Genomic DNA, 17573 nt, shown 5'->3' with positions numbered 1-17573 from the left:
ACTCATCTATAGTAATACCATAATAGTAGGAGACTTCAACACCCCACTCACAGCAATGGACAGATCATCTAATAAAAAAATCAACAAGGAAACAATGGCTTTGAATGACACACTGGACCAGATGGACTTAGTAGATATATTCGGAACATGTCATCCTAAAGCAGCAGAATATACATTCTTCTCCAGTGCACATGGAACATTCTCCAGAATAGACCATATACTGGGACACAAATCAGCCCTATGTAAGTACAAAAAGATCGAGATCATACCATGCATATTTTCAAGCCACAATGCTATGAAACTTGAAATCAACAAGAAAAAATTTGGAAAGGTAACAAATACTTGGAGACTGAAGAACATTCTACTAAGGAATGAATGGGCTTAAAGAGGGAATTAAAAAGTATATGGAAGTCAATGAAAATGATAACACCACAACCCAAAACCTCTGGGACGCAGCAAAGGCAGTCATAAGAGGAAAGTATATAGCAATCCAGGCCTTCCTAAAGAAGGAAGAAAGATCTCAGATACACAACCTAGCCTTAGGCCTTAAGGAGCTGGAAAAAGAACAGCAAATAAAACCCAAAACCAGCAGAAGACAGGAAATAATAAAGATTAGAGCATAAATTAATGCTATTGAAACAAACAAACAAACAAACAAAAAAACCCAGTAGAACAGATCAATGAAACCAGAAGCTGGTTCTTTGAAAGAATTAACAAAATTAATAAACCACTAACCAGTTTGATCAAAAAGAAAAAGGAAAGGACCCAAATAAATAAAATCAAGAATGAAAGAGGAGAGATCACAACCAACACAGCAGAAATAAAAACAATAATAAGAGAATATTATAAGCAATTATATGCCAATAAAATGGTAATCTGGAAGAAATGGACAAATTCCTAGAAACATACACACTACCAAAACTGAAACAGGAAGAAATAGAAAATTTGAACAGACCCATAACCAGTAAGGAAATCGAATTAGTAATCAAAAATCTGCCAAAAAACAAGAGTCCAGGGCCAGATGGCTTTCCAGGGCATTCTACCAAACATTTAAGGAAGAGTTAGCACCTATTCTCTTGAAACTGTTCCAAAAAATAGAAATGGAAGGAAAACTTCCAAACTCTTTCTATGAAGCCAGCATTACCCTGATTCCAAAACCAGACAGAGACCCAACTAAAAAGGAAAACTATAGACTAATTTCCCTGATGAACATGGATACAAAAATCCTCAACAAGATATTAGCCAACTGGATCCAACAATACACTAAAAAAATTATTCACCACACCAAGTGGGATTTATACCTGGGCTGCAGTGCTGGTTCAATATCTGCAAAACAATTAATGTGATTCATCACATCAATAAAAGAAAGGACAAGAACCATATGATCCTCTCAATAGATGCAGAGAAAGCATTTGACAAAATACAGCATCCTTTCTTGATAAAAACCCTCAAGAAAGTAGGGATAGAAGGAGCATACCCCCAGATCATAAAAGCCATATATGAACAATCCAATGCTAATATCATCCTCAAAGAGGAAAAACTGACAGCTTTCCCCCTAAGGTCAGGAACAAGACAGGGATGCCCATTCTCACCACTGCTATTCAACATAGTATTGGAAGTCTTAGCCTCTGTAATCAGACAACATAAAGAAATAAAAGGCATCCAAATCAGCCAGGAGGAGGTCAAACTTTCACTCTGCGCAGATTACATGATAGTCTATATGGAAAACCCAAAAGATTCCACCAAAAAACTGCTAGAATTGATTCATGAATTCAGCAAAGTTGCAGAATATAAATCAACGCACAGAAATCAGTTGCATTCCTATACACCAATAATGAAGCAACAGAAAGTGAAATCAAGGAATTGATCCCATTTACAGTTGCACAAAAAACCATAAAAGACCTAGGAATAAATTGAACCAAAGAGGTGAAAAATCTATACACTGAAAACTATAGAAATCTTATGAAGGAAATTGAAGAAGACACACACACACACACACACACACAAAGATTCCATGCTCCTGGATAGAAAGAACAAATATTGTTAAAATGTTGATACTACCCAAAGCAATCTACATTTTCAATGCAATCCCTATCAAACTAACACCAGCATTCTTCACAGAGCTAGAATAAATAATCCTAAAATTTGTATGAAACCAGAAAAGACCCCGAATAGCCAAAGCAATCTTGGAAAAGAATACAAAAGCAGGAGGCATCACAATCCTTGACTTTAAGCTATACTACAAAGCTGTAATCATTAAGACAGTATGGTACTGACATAAGAACAGACACTGATCAATGGAACAGAATAGAGAACACACAAATGGACACACAAACGTATGGCCAACGAATCTTTGACAAAACAGGAAAGAATATCCAATGGAATAAAGAGAGTGTTTTCAGCAAGTGGTGCTGGGAAAACTGGACAGCGACATGCAGAAGAATGAACCTGGACCACTTTCTTACACCATACACAAAAATAAACTCAAACTGGATGAAAAACCTCAATGTAAGACAAGAAGCCATCAAAATCGTCTAGAAGAAAGCAGGCAAAAACCTCTTTGATCTTGCCTGCAGCAACGTCTTACTCAACATGTCTCCAGAGGAAAGGGAAACAAAAACAAAAATGAATTACTGGGACCTCATCAAAATAAAAAGCTTTTGCACAGCGAAGGAAACAATCAGCAAAACTAAAAGGCAACCAACAGAATGGGAGGAGATATTTGCAAATGACACATCAGATAAAGGGTTAGTATCCAAAGTCTAGAAAGAACTTCTCAAACTCAACACCCAAAAAACAAATAATCCAGTGAAGAAATGGGCAAAAGACATGAATAGACACTTCTCCAAGGAAGATACCCAGATGGTCAACTGACACATGAAAAAATGCTCAACATCCCTCATCATCAGGGAAATACAAATCAAAACCACAATGCGATACCCCCTTATACCTGTCAGAATAGCTAACACTAACACCTCAGGCAACAACAGCTGTTGGCGAGGATGCAGAGAAAGAGGATCTCTTTTGCATTGTTGGTGGGAATGCAAGCTGGTACAGTTGCTCTGAAAAACAGTATGGAGGTTCCTCAAAAAACTAAAAATAGAAGTACCCTATGACCCAGCATTGCACTACTAAGCATTTATCCACGGGATACAGGTGTGCTGTTTCAAAGGGACACATGCATCCCACGTGTATAGCAGCACTGTCAACAATAGCCAAAGTATGGAAAGAACCCAAATGTCCATCGATGGATGAGTGGATAAAGAAGATGTGGTATATATACACAATGGAGTATTACCCGGCAATCAAAAAGAATGAAATCTTGCCATTTGCAACTATGTGGATGGAACTGGAAGGTGTTATGCTAAGTGAAATTAGTCAGTCAGAGAAAGACAAAAATCGTAAGACTTCACTTCTATGAGGACTTTAAGAGACAAAACAGATGAACATAAGGGAAGGGAAACAAAAATAATATAAAAACAAGGAGGGGGACAAAACAGAAGAGACTCTAAATATGGAGAACAAACTGAGGGTTGCTGGAAGGGTTGTGGGAGGGGGGATGGGCTAAATGGGTAAGCGGCTTTACGGAATCTACTTCTGAAATCATTGTTTCACTATATACTAACTAATTTGGATGTATTAGTTTAAAAAATAAAATTAAAAAAAATTTCAATGGCAAAAAAAATCTGTATTAAAACATGGCAGATCCCCAATAGCATAGAGACTCAAGCACTTGCATTTTAAAAATCATGTTCATCAGTTTTAATTTATAAGGCAAAGCTTTCAAACTGAGAATTAATTGATTCTCTTACTCTTCCTTTTCACTGTTCATTAAAAAAAAATAGGTGTGGTACTCTCTCACTTATTTTTTTCCTCTCACCCATTTTTATTAACATTATTTAACATTCGTTGAACAACTCACGTATATACTAGGCCCTGTTAGGGATATAGAATTGGTCTTCTGTTTTACATTGTCTTGCAAAGGCACCTTCTGAAACATGATTTGCTACTGTAATCCACAAATGGAACATGATTGTACCCTTTGTTTCACCTTAAGCCAAAAGCAGCTCAAGTTAAATGCCAAGCTTCCCTGAGTTACAAATTTAGAATCTCTCTGAGGTGCTTGTTCACATGGTGCATTAGCCTACTGCACTGGTTGATTAGCAATGCTCTCTCAGAGTGGTATATTGACTTCCATGTGCGCTTATCATTTATCATACTTATGTTCATTTTATTCTTATCCCAATAATGACAGCTTTCATGTAAAATGAAAGGAGAAAATAAGATTAATACCTTCTTAGGACACCTTTCACACCATGCACAAATACGCAGGCTTCTGAATCAAACACATCTTCTCTGAATTTGTATTTTTGTATCATTATTATTATTATTATTATTATTACTCTCATTCAAACATGATCTGAAGATAACCATTTGTCATTTCTTCAGGAATGGTCGAGCAATAAAAGTGGCAGAGGAGTATAGAAAGCAAGAGAAAGGGGATAGAGAGGTTACATGATGTGCATGTTCAGTAAGGAGAAAAGCAATGACAACGGAAAATCAGACCAGTCGTCTGAGACAATACTCATTTTTAAACTTAATCATTTGAGAGTTTATTGAAGATATGTATTCAGCTTTGGAGCAATTTTGAAAGTCTGTGTTGGTGTTGATATCCAAGAGCTGCAGCAAGTTTGAATGAATTCCAACAACTGTAAACTTTTTTTTATAGGTACTTCTATCAGTTCAGAATTAACAGGATAAATGACAGCTGATTAATGCACCCTATCCTCTAGAAAAATTTAAAATTAGAAATATCCCTACTGCTGGAACTGCAAAGATACCTTTGCATGTTCTGTCACTTTATGACATTTTGTCTTTTTTGCTATTGGGCATGAAATGGTTAAAGAGGGAAAAAATTGAGTAGTTGCAGCAAGTGGGGTCGAGAAGTAAGTGGATTTTTACTGATGTTGTACAGGAATGTCATAGTGTTTATATTTACAGTCAATGAAGGGTGCCTTTCCAAATGGAACTTCCTCAGGAAGTGATCTTTTCCGTGGAAGGTTGCAGAACAAATCTCTCACTCTGTCTCAGTATGGCACAGAATGGTCAGTTTAGACACAGAGCTGCTGAGCAAGCAAAACTCCCATAGGAATAATAGGACAAAGGCTGCTGCTTAAAATTAATCTGAGGCCATTGCATTCTCAGTGATTAGACTTGTTTGCAAATAGCAATGCAGAGCATGAAACAAGGACATGACCAAACAAAACACAGATGACCTAGTGAATTGCGTGGGAGACAGGCACGTCAGCATCACCAGAAAACTGAGGAACTGACCAGAAATATATAGAAGGGCTCTTCCTAGTTCCTTAGAGAGGAGCACTAAAAATGGGTATCAGAAGCCTAGTGTATTACTTTGAGAATTGTATATGTTTATGTTTAACTTAAGTCCCAGTCTATGCCTGCAATTCTCATTCCCAAATGTGTGGGCCAACATTTTAACCTTCTCTGGTTGTGTTCCTAACGCCCTTTATTTGGAACACGGCTTCTTAACCTCAGCACTACTGACATTTTGGACCAGACAATTCTTTATTGTGGGTGGAATGCCCTCTACGATGTAGGATGTCTAGCAGCATTCCAGACTGCTACCCATTTTATGCCAGTACCAGCCCCACGGTGGGGACAATAATAATGTCTCCAGACATTGACAAATGTTCTGGGGCAAGAGTGATGTGGAGACAAAATTGCTCCCTTTGAGAATCACTGACTTGGAGAGATATATAAACCTTATACTAAAGTCAAGGTTCTGGCTAACAGATTTAAAAATTGTCTAGTAGAATTATGGATGGAGTCTTGGCCAGGTTTATTTCTGACTGGATATGCTCCATGTAAAAGGCAGGGACTGATTTTGCTGGAAGAATTTTTTGCTCTGAAGGAGTTCTTTTTGCCTCCATGGAAAGACTAACCTACAAAATGCAAGGAGCTAAGGAACTGATTCAAGGATTTCCAGATGTCTTTAGAGCTGGGCTCAATATCAGCATTCCACCTCTTATTGGAAGAAGGCAAAAGGTTTTCTGATTTGGTTTTGGTTTGTTTTGGAGTTTTTGGGTTGTTTTTTTTTGAGCCTCTTCTTTTACTGTCAGTAAAGTACAAAGCCAATGGAAATAAACTGTTTCAACTACTTACCTATTAAAGGAGCACTTTAAAAGCTCATTCACTACCTAAGCATATTCATTTGGATATCTTTAGTCATTCATCGTCATATATGATTTTATTATCCCTCAATATGGATAACAACAAATATTGAAAAAAAATATCTCCAAAGGAATTTGTCATTTCAGGAAAAAGAGTTTATTAAATTAGTAGCTGATATATCAGCACTTTGGAGGGTGGAAATGATGTCTGATACTAACTTCAGCCACTAACACTCACCATTTTTCAGCTCAGCCAAGTACCCAGGTGTGCAGGTGTTTACCCAAATTATTTAAAACTCCTGATTTCTGAACATTAAGGAGGTCTTGTTCAAAACAGGTGGTGCCATCATTAGTGGGACTTGTCGTTTGGTCAGTACTGCTAATTAACAAATATTCACTTTTGACCCTCAATTTTTTATTTCTGATTGTGAAGATCAGAAAAAAAGCTGTTTTATAAATATATTTTATTGGCCAAATGAAGAGTTGACTGACAGAGTACACACATTTTATGCATTTATAATTCCTTGAGGGATTATAGCAGTTTATGCAAGAATGTGCATAATGTATATAATCTCAGAGGAAAGTCATGTATATTCACTTGGGGAGAGGTAAGGAAGGGATTAGCAGAGGGTAAGGTGAAGGCAAGTAATGGGTTTGGGGAACACCAGGAAGTTGATGATTGGCGCATTGGAGAGATCGTGTATGAGTGTGTTTGAGGTCTACAGTTGGTAAGTATTCTGTTTGTTGCATCTGCCTATAACTTCAGAGATGGATCAAGATGCCTCCATAGCACTTTCTTCAACAACATTAGTGAGTTGTCAAGGAAGATTAAAATATGTAGGTCTATATTCTGGTCAATTCATTAATCACTCAGAATAAGATTTTTCTGCTACTATCTATAGTAACTTTTCTATAAAATTAGATAATGTTAAATTTCTGGACCTGAAAGCTGAACTTTTGTTGTAAATACATCTTTATGTATACTCTGCACTATTCACTGAAATTAAATGGCACTTTTTTTTTGCTTTGTAGCTGAAAGTCCTCATATTTTCCTCATGCTCAAAAATCATAGCATTAAAATACCCAGTGTTAGTGCAATAAGATTATTTCATATACAGAAATACAGAAATACCATACAGATTATTAAGTATAATTCAGTACAATAATTTTAACAGAACTGGTTAGTTTATTGATTGATAAAAATATTAATAATGTAAACAGATGGGGGTGTTTCAATTCTAATATTCCATAGTCTAAGATTACCAACTGAGAAAATAATTATTCCCCTAAAAAATGGCTTGTGCTCACATTGCATAATTCTGCTGTTCTCCATTGTCTTCAATATTGGCCACCGCCAGAGGCAAGTGTTAGACAAGACAGACAAATGGTCTGATCTAGAATGGCAAATTCTATGTTTCCTTAATACGGTCTCCTGGAATGACAGCAGTTATGTATTTTTAAGTCTGCTCTTCCATTATGGCGATAAATGGTTATTTAAATACAGTCAGGTTCAAATTATACTAGTGGAAAATGCAGTAGGGAAAAGTATCAAAGACAAAGAACTTTTAAATAAATCTCATCTCTCCTCCCACCATATGAGTTAATTTCTATGCCAGATGGCAGATGTTTATGCTGGTACTTAAAAGAAGTAAAAATTAAATGGATCTCAAAACTTAATTGTTTTTAGTTTAGAAATGTTCTCAAATAAAGGGAGGTTGGTAGAAATTTTACTTAAAATGATCCCCCAAACTCAGGATCTTAGTACATAATTGTAATTTGGAAAAAAATAGGTAGCTTTCAAGTAATTGATTATTTTTTCAGTCCATTATTGAATTTTGCTATTATTTTTCAGGTAATTTTAAAAAATGCAACCAGTTATTTTTTTCTAGAAGTGATTGCCAAAAATCTTCAAAGGACTATATTTAAATGTATAGTGATTCAATTAGCTCTTTAAAATCGAGCCATAAATGAGGTTTTTAGACACTCTTAATCATCATCTATGTCAGTCTAAGTCACAAAGTTACCTATCCAAGGCTATTTTATTTTGATGTGGATTAACACAACACAAATAACAGAGAGTCTTCCTGAAACAAGTAATTGCTACATGATTAAGTCCTGTTTACCCAGACAGAACTGATCAGCTTAACAACAAGAAGGCTTTTCTTTTCTCAAAAGGTTAGTATTATGGAGAAAAATTATGTTATTATAACATCGACATTTATTGCTCAAAATAGCAAACTTAACCTAAGTGTTATATAGAGATTTTCTTTCCTTTTCTGCAAATACATTGACCCTATCAGAAATAAACACTGCCTTCTTAATCTAAAATGCAGAATAAAATTTATGGCAGATATTTCTGGAAATCTCAACTGAAGGACAGCTATAAGCTCAAATAACTCTAGTAATCACTTGATTTTTTTGTGTTCAGTAAACTCCCCCAAACATTTCCTTTTGTACTAGAATAATGGCCATTTTGTATTTGGCCAAAACAAACAAACAAACAAAAATGACCAAAAAATAGTATTTTGATTAGTAAATTATAATGAAACTTTCTGTAATATTCTTGAATATCTGTATTCTGAACAATCAATTAAACAAGTCTCAATTGAGCCCCAAAGTTAAGTTTACTGTTTTACTCTGTACAATAATATGATTTCTGTGTAAGCAGAAATATAAAACAACTTTTTTCTTCCATTTTTTATAATGTGTGTGTGTGTGTGTGTGTGTGTGTGGCCACAAAGAAGCTTTTAGAAAAAAAATAGTTTCATCATCCAAGGCTAAGTTTAAGCTTTGTTTTCAGTTATTTATAAAGCCTAAAAGAAATTCCTGTTGATTTTATTTGAGGCAGAGTTACGGACTGCATAATCGATGAAGGTAGCCTGGTCTGAGGATCTGTGTGGTGCTGACTTCTCAAATGTGCAGCACCTCTTTACAAGGAAGACTTCAACTCCAACCAATTTTGCCCATATTTTACTTGGGAGCTGGCATTCTTAACAGAGTCCTCTTCAGTCTTCAATATGTAGGACACAAACCCTCTTGCAAGGGTCCGGTCTAGCTGCTTTCTCAGATTATCATAGACCTACTAGGGGACAACAGGTGAATCCATGAAATTCTAGAATGGCACCTATGGAAAAGAACATTATGCATTTATGTAAAAGAGGCTGCTAGTGAAGGTGCAGTGACAAAGATACTCCAAAATACAATCACTCAAAAAGAAAATAGAACTTTATTTCTTTCACATGTAAGAGTGCAGCGATAGGGGACAAGTTTCTAACACATAAAAAGCTTTACTTTATCTAGATTCCTTCTGCCTCATTTTCTAGCATTCCCTAAGTGTTGCTCATCTCACATGAGTGAAGATGGCTCACTACCACCCATGAAAGGATGAAAGAGATAGAAGGTACCAGTTTCATTGTTAAAGAAATGAGCTAGACATTGAACATATTATCTATCTGCTAGCCAGATGGAGAAATGTAGTCTCTAACAAGACAGCCGTGTGCCCTGCTAAAACTGGAGGATGGGGATAGGCATTGTGTTCCTACAGGAAAGAAGAAGTGAGTAGATATTAGGGGGCAATTAACAATCTGTACTTAAGCATTTAATAGATAGCTTATAATATAATGCTTTTGATTAATTTATCTTCCAACATATTTTTCCTGAGTGCCTACTTTGTATACAGCACTTCATTAGGGCCCGCAAGGGATTTTAAATATATACCAATTTTTACTCAAAAGGAAGGTCTGATATTTTTAAGGAAATCAGCTATATACACCAAATTCCATCAATAATAATATGAATTATAATGCTGCTGATAACAGAACATATGAAGGATGCTAAATGAGTGGCGTGGAAGATGTGTGCTATTCGTATTCAGTGTTCATTTCCTGCTGGAAGACGGAATGAGAGGCATTAGCTGGCTCATGGGTGCCCACTCTTGTTTTGCACTTTTCACCCAATAACAAGGGCCCAATACAAATAAGGGCATTTCATACCATGAGACCCATAATTTCTATCTTTAAAAATTATATGTATCTATGTATAAATTTATGTGTATCCATATCTGTATATAAATTAACAAAGAGCCTGCTGTTTTTCTAAATTCTGACGTAGATGTTATGCCTATACTCACCTTTTAGTTAAACAGCATCCGTTCTTATTGTTAGTGAGGTTGAATCAATCAACTGCATTCTCTAATGATGGAAGCAGATGGAAATAGAATGAGCTTCTGAATCTTCCTCAAGGGCATTGTAGAGGATGCTGCACCCTTGACTGAAAATTGCTCAATTTTGCAATAGAGTTGGCCAATGTAGACATAGTCTTATATTTTCACTAATTTTGAATTAATACTCTAGAAACCAGCAGCTGACAATGAGCCTGAACAGTTGGTTTCACACCTGAGGCCTCTTTTAAAAGACCATTCTCATCACAGTCAAACAACAGGAGGATATATTAGAGGGGAAATTAGCGCATTTTCTCTAAGACTACTTAAGTAGAGTTTCTCTTGAACTAATTAAGATTCGATTCTATTTCGGAAACTAATGTCTAAAGCAGACATTCTGTTTGGGAGTTATTAATAAACGAAAGCAGGAGGTTCCAGAACACTCGAAATGGTACATTTTTGCCTGGTGGATGTTCAATAAAAGCGCTTGTTGGAAACAATTAAGTAGAGAATGGCATTTTAAACGTATTAGCAAATGTTCAAGGTGAATGATTATGGTATATAAAATTATTAATGGGAACTAAGAACTTTGAAAAAGTAGAATGAGTGACACTCTTGACTATTGAAAACATCCCTGATGCTCTCCACATTAAGCTTGTAGACTCTTAGAATTTTTAGATGTGTGGAGGGAACAAAGGACAGCAACCTGACTTTTTATTTTTTTTCCAGACTATATTGGCTATAATATGAATTCTGGTTCCAATTTGAAAGGAAAAATATTTAAATATACGTATGAAATTTACATACTGGATGTGATGATTCATGCAGCCCGATTCAAAAAGATCAGCTGGTCTAAACCAGAAAATGCTAATGTAGCATGGAGGAAAATATTTTTGCCTGGCAACTTCAATAAGTGCTCACAAGTTGTCTGAGTTGCACTGTGCATTTTCATATAATAAATTGCTACACGTGTAAGTACTGGGCCAGAAAGCACTGTCTTGCCTTTCGCACAATGCATCTTTCACGGAGACCTGAAGGTGGATGTTACATTTACCTTCCAGTGATAACCATGCTACGTGAGGTTAGTGACTGCCAAAGCCCTTAGATTTGTATTTCACATCATATGACAACCCTCATTTTTTTTTCAAATAAAAGAAACTTCTCTGTGATGTTTCCTGTCATTTTATTTTAATAGCAGAAATAGGCATTCACGAAAGCCATCTGCCACCCACTATGAAGTCTCAGGGTCAGACTGCCTTTTACAAGTTGCATGGAACTGAGATTATCAGGGGACAGGAGTGATAGTTATCAGTGCTACAAAATTGTGGGAAATGTTAAATTCTTAGAAAAAAGGGAGGAAACATAAAAATGCTCAATATTCAAGATTTTAGGGCAGGCATGTTTTTTAGTGCCTGATACAAAAGAGGGGGTGTGTCAAGAGAAAGAAAAATAAAGAGTTCGTTATTGGACTCCTTTATCTTTGTTACCAGTTTCCATCTAGAGGAAAAATTTGTCTAATTGGGATTCTTGTAGTTTTCTGAGGCGGCTCATTCTGTTCCATGCTGATACAAACAATATCCTCTGCTGTAGCCATTTTAGACGACTCATTTTTCTTTCGTTCAAGCGGTTCATGTCTAATGACCTCAAACTAGAAATCTTTTCTTCTTCACTGTGGTATCAAAACCGTTCTTAAACCAAGGTTGATGAATTTAAGACTAGATGACAAAAGTAAGCTGTACCAGTTTCTTTGTCATGGCCAAGTTTCAATAATAACCTTCTCTTTATGCAAAACTGTTCTGTCAAAGTCCAATTACATACAGTAGAATCCTTCACTTTTCATCAGAATCATTATGCTTGACCTAGACAGCTGCTGAAAAAAATTCAGGGTTCTGTGAGAGGAATAGTAGTACAAAAACCTCAAACCATTCACAAATCCATTCCTTCTTTTCCCAGGGCACAAAAATACACTACCTACTGCCGGGTTCAGTATGGCCATGTGACTATTTGCCAATAACTATGCGCAGAAAATGCAAATGGTATGTGTGTGTGCGTGCGTGTGTGTGTGTTTAAATATAATTACTGTACTAATCAGCTTATTATACAAATTAATAATTCTTGAATAATCAAGCAATTGAGTCTTTAAATAAGTACAGATATTTCCATAAAATAAATGTTCATTTTTACCTCCAGAGAAACTTCAATACTTAAAAAAAGAATAAGAAAAGTAAGACCTATAAGTTATGTCTTAACTGAGAAACAACATGCAAGCCAGAGAATATGAACAACAGGCCTAAAGTGAAAAGGCTGAAGGGGTGGGAGATGTAAAATTTTGGGGAACATAGCCCATCACACTTTCTGTACTAATAGCCCCAATCCATTTAAATGTTAACTAGTTAAATTTAGACCTTAAAATACAGGATGTGAGCAGAGTTGAATCTGGTTGGTCACACTTTCCCATAAGATGTATGCCCTTCAGAATAAAGTGAATTAGAGAAATTGTTTCATATTCTTCACCTTGTGTTTCATAAATGTTTTGAGTTCAAAGGGATTCTATTTAAGAACAAGCCCCTACTGGTCTGTGGAGCGATTCTTCCCTGTCCGAGCACACACCATACCACCCCCCTTCAGGTGGCCACTATCCATATTGAAGTCAATAAAGGAAACTTACAGTCTCAAATCTAGGATGCATCTGGAAAACGGGCTGCTCATACACACCATTCTTTGCCGAGAGGCAGTCTTGGTACAGAGTACGGTATTTCTAGTTTGCTGTTCCAAGTCTGTGGAACACACAGCCCTGCTGGTGTCAGGTAAACATGTGCACAGGGGGAAATGAGGCATGGGTTCTTAGAAAGCAGGCAGATTGGAAAGCAAAAGGACTTTCTCTTTGAGAATTCCCTTCTCTTTATTTGTAGAGGTTATCCAACAATTTATTGAATTGCAACACATTACACCCGAGAGGACTACAAAGCTGTAGGATATAGAGGGGCCCCAAGATGGAAGGCTGCTCGGTGTCACAGTCACTACATAAAGCCTTGTACTGACTCAGGAACACGGGACTGACTGTCATTTGAGCAGAAATGCGTAACTATTAGGTTCAGGTTCTAAACTGTTGAAATTATATGTCAGGGTAATGCCTGTGAGTGCCTGTGAGTAGGAAGCCAGGGCATACAAACTCCATGGCTCAGGAAGGAACCTTACTCTACACTGTAATTCCAACAACTGGTAGATTGTTGGTGGGCATGACACTTGCCCTGAAGCAAAATACACACAGCCCTTGCTTAATTATTATCATAGACTCTTGGATTTAAATTTTTAATCATACTACGATCTGAAGCCAAATCACTCTGGGGCAAAAGAAATCATTTACCAGAGAAAGTACCCATTTTACCAAAGAGGGAAAAAAACCTTTTCTCTAGAGGCTACCAGTCAGGAAAAAAAAACAAAACAGGAAAATATTAATCATGAAAGCTTTTCTTGTTTATGGCATTCGATAGATTAAAGTAGGAAGAATAGTGTGATGAGAGAAATGTTACTTTGCATTTCTACCGCATTAAGTGTTTCATGATAACCACTATCGAGCATTCACTAGGTGCCAGGCTGCATGAGAAGTATTTTTACACAGATTCTTTTACATAATTTTCATGACCTATAAAGTAAATAGTATTTTTATACCCACTTTACAGATGAAACTTGTAAGTTACAGTCACATAGTCAGTAAGCCATGAAACTGGCATTTGAACCCAGGACAATTCATTGAAATAACTTATCATCCCCTTAGCTTCGGTTGTCTCCAAAGCAACCCCACTTTATTTTCCTTGTTTTTTTTTTCTATTACTTTATCACTTCTATTTTGCTTTACTGTTAGTTAATTTGTGTAACATTCACTTCATCCATTTATTGTGCATCTTCCTCTACATCTTCTCTTAAATTTTCTCCACCATGCAAGTAGGTTAAATATATGATTTAAGAGTTGCTTGGAAAGCTTCTTGCTTTATACTATCTCCTTTAATGGCCTGCTATGGAACCTAGAAATTTACCTTTTAAGAACAGTTACCTGTTAAGAATAGTTTGTTAATGGGGCGCCTGGGGGGCTCAGTCGGTTAAGCGTCCGACTTCAGCTCAGGACTCGATCTCACGGTCCGTGAGTTCGAGCCCCACGTCGGGCTCTGGGCTGATGGCTCAGAGCCTGGAGCCTGCTTCCGATTCTGTGTCTCCCTCTCTCTCTGCCCCTCCCCCGTTCATGCTCTGTCTCTCTCTGTCTCAAAAATAAATAAACGTTAAAAAAATAAATAAATAAAATAAATAAATAAATTCGTTAAAAAAAAGAATAGTTTGTTAAAGTTCAGGTACGGCATCACCAGACATCTGTTAAAACACAAAAACCCCTCTGAGTGTTCATTCACTCACTTCATCACCCACTCCATAAACAACTTATTTGAAAAACAAACAAAAAAACCCAAGCCATTGCAATTTAATCGGAATTTAAATGTGAAATCATTTACCAAAGATGGAGTATAAAGAATGGGTTAAAAGTGAATAGGGTGGAGGCGATTAACAACAAAAACAACACCCAGAGCATGAGCTATTTCTCCAAAGAAAGTTACCCTGAATCCACTGCCATCCTAGGAAGTATTAGGCAGCCTCAAACAGTGAGGGAAGTCACAAAAAAGAAGAGATGCCTTGGCGGAACAGAGACCACTTAAGGTTGGGAGCAGAGCTCTCACAAGGAAGGTGGGAGTAGGTAAGAGAAAATGTTTAGTAGTTTTTCATTTTGTCTAGGCCTACTTAAGTTCTTGGCAGCCCATATCACCTTGTCCTGCATGAACTCTAACTCTCTAACTGACCATATGGCTCCTCGAGTTCTCTCAATTTCTCATTCTGTCAGGAGAAAATGTCCATGCCATGCTTTTTCACTCACAGTTTCATTGAATGATAATGATAGCTCAAGTGGACATTTAGTTTTTCATCCAAACCGTTGTAAGGGGACACTACAAGAAACCACGGCTATCCTAGGCAACCCAGACATGTGTCTTCCTATTATAACCTTTATTGAGAATACACTGTAGCAAGCACTATACTAGATTCCTTACATGGACTGTCTCAATTAGTCTCCACATCAACCCTAGATATGAAGTGTCCTCTATCATCATCCTGAAACTACTGAGGAAACTGAAACATAGAAGGATTGTATAACATTTCCAATCCATTTAGCTTTTATTTCCATAATACAAGTGGGTAAAAAATGTGATATTCAGATCCATAAAGTATGCCTCTTCCATAGCCCATGTCAATCCTCGTTGCTGTTTGAGATTGTTGAAGCAAAGCCACTATAGAGACCTTCCCCATAAAGACAGACATGACCCAAGGCCATATTTGAAGTAAATTTCCACTGGGCTTTACATGTACCATCAAGGTCATGAGGGCAAAAGATGTAGTTGAGAAGCTGAGTTCCAGAATTCTTTGAGATATTCTAGCAAAAACCTGAAGCACATCCTGAATCAGATAAGATTCTCTACCTTGATCTGACCCTTGATCTGACATTTCCTTCCCACCGCTTCATTCCTGACCTTGGTTGAATCAAAAAATAAAAGTTGGCCGTATGTACTATTGTTGAATTAACCTCAAGTAATAAAAATTAGACAGAAACGTTTTTGATCTCATTTTCTTTTTCCTTTACTATACTATGCCACACTAGAGAGCCCCATGCAACAGGTAATTCAGACACCCCAAAACTCATGGGATGAGTAGGAAGTTTCTTAGATGTTGGTGTTCTCATCCCCATGCTTCTTTGGGTTTAAAATTTCCAAGAGGTGGAGAATCTTCTGGAGTTTACTATTCATAATTTGAGAGGAAGCGAATGAAAGAGAAGTTAACTGATTAATTTTGGAAAAACAAATAATGCCCTATTGTCATAAAGCTTTAATAGACTTTTGCAGTTTTAAGCGTTTTATAATTTGATAACAATATGTAAGCCAGAGTTGTCCCTAAAGCTCAGTAGTGCTCCAGGTATAAAATGCTGTCCCAAATTGCCTGGACCTGTTTGGATTTCTGTTAGAATTCCCAGCTTTCTCACTCTAGCTCAGCAGGATAGGTCATATAGCTTCCCTAACAAGCCACTACTTACCACTGAACATGGAGACTTCGAGATGTACTTAACCTTGATGGAGGGAAACCTTGTATCTAATAAAGAGGAATAAAAATCCCGAATTACTGCAAAGCACTGCAGCGGGCAAGCTGCAATTCCAGTCATATGAAACCTCTGTTTACAGTAAAATGATGATATGAATCACAATGACTCTCATATAAGGACTCAACTGCCTACCTAGTCATATTCCATATATTTAATATATAATTTCATTTTCATACAAGCTTATTATACATATTAAAGCAATACTTTTCCTTGTACAGCCAAGATTCATTGATAAAACAATGAAGTGAACTAACACCCTTCCTAAATAAAGTTTCACCAATAGCACCGTATGTTAATGGACCTATTTCATTGTTAATGTGACTGACTGCTTATTGATTCTTGCAGGAATCCGGCAAGGGCTTCAGAGTACAATTTAGTTTGGAGAGCTCTGGGTCCAACATCTATGCTCAATTACAACTTTCAGAAGAGGAGATCAATAAAATTTAAATTGCTTATGGTAATCACAACTTCAAATCATTGCGATCAGCATAAGCAATCTGCTGACCCCAGCCAAGCTCCTAAATTGAAACTTGTAATGAGTGGTCATTTAGTTTGGGTCCATTCATATTATTTTGGAGGCAGGTGATGAACAATTAAAGATCAGCCAGCACCTTCTCTGCACAACATTCCCATCTTTATTCCCAAAGTATTAATATGCAGTAACCCTCGGGTTCACGCTTTTGCACTGCTTTAATGGGTATTCTGTATGAATAAGCAATTATATTTTCTATTAAACAATTTCAGTGTAATTGAATTAGCAGCTATAATATTGCTAGGGCAAGCAAAAGCTTTCCTAGGGAAAAATTAAGTGATATTGGGTAGTGCAAATTAATTTATAGAACTGAAAAATGTAACCAATTAAATAGAATTGCCTTTGCTCCCCCCTCCTCCAAAATACAATTAAGCAGCACATTGTTTCAAAGAATATGTTTCAGAGCAATTTGTTTTCAATCATAATAGCTGTTTTTCATTCATTATGAAAAGCTGTCTATTATAATGAAAATTTCATAGGCAGTTTTCCTTGACAAAGCAG

General features: G+C 36.6%; 1 long non-coding RNA gene across 10 annotated transcripts in view; it reads right to left on the bottom strand.

The window, feature by feature from the left end:
- Window positions 1-3109: 3109 nt before the first annotated feature.
- The window catches only part of LOC106965682 (uncharacterized), a 68855-nt gene continuing 54391 nt past the window's right edge, over window positions 3110-17573 (bottom strand). For 4 of the 10 annotated variants that reach the window (XR_008300136.1, XR_008300129.1, XR_008300137.1 and 1 more), the window contains one exon: window positions 14612-16530. This is a non-coding gene — a long non-coding RNA (uncharacterized LOC106965682). The other 6 variants (XR_008300130.1, XR_008300131.1, XR_008300134.1 and 3 more) reach the window with 6 other exon arrangements.

Source organism: Acinonyx jubatus, chromosome B4, assembly GCF_027475565.1.
Source record: "Acinonyx jubatus isolate Ajub_Pintada_27869175 chromosome B4, VMU_Ajub_asm_v1.0, whole genome shotgun sequence".
Taxonomy (NCBI): domain Eukaryota; kingdom Metazoa; phylum Chordata; class Mammalia; order Carnivora; family Felidae; genus Acinonyx; species Acinonyx jubatus.
Note: the sequence above shows the minus strand (reverse complement) of the source record. Positions and strands in the feature narration are given on the sequence as shown.